Below are 328 nucleotides of genomic sequence, written 5' to 3'. Positions count from 1 at the left end.
GTAATAGCGCCAACACTCATAGGCGATGGCCAACAACATGGCTAGTCTTTTCCGTTTTCGAAGCCTTTGAAACCGCTGCTCCAAATGAACTGAAGCATTCTCAATACATAATCCCTGCTTCATCGTCTGACAGCACGCAAACATAAAGTTTTCTTCGTAAACAACGCAAAGCGGTTTGCTAAGCCTTTATAAACACTGTTTTACGTTCCTAGCAGTCGTTATGTATGAACAACACTTCGTACTGGATTAGGGTATTTTTGTTCGAAATTTCACGTACAGTTAGAAGGAAATGAAAGTATTCATGTGATACCTAAATTAGTATTTTTGC

The sequence above is a fragment of the Penaeus monodon genome, chromosome 20 (genome assembly GCF_015228065.2).
Source record: "Penaeus monodon isolate SGIC_2016 chromosome 20, NSTDA_Pmon_1, whole genome shotgun sequence".
In the NCBI taxonomy this organism is placed as follows: Eukaryota; Metazoa; Arthropoda; class Malacostraca; order Decapoda; family Penaeidae; genus Penaeus; species Penaeus monodon.
Note: the sequence above shows the minus strand (reverse complement) of the source record.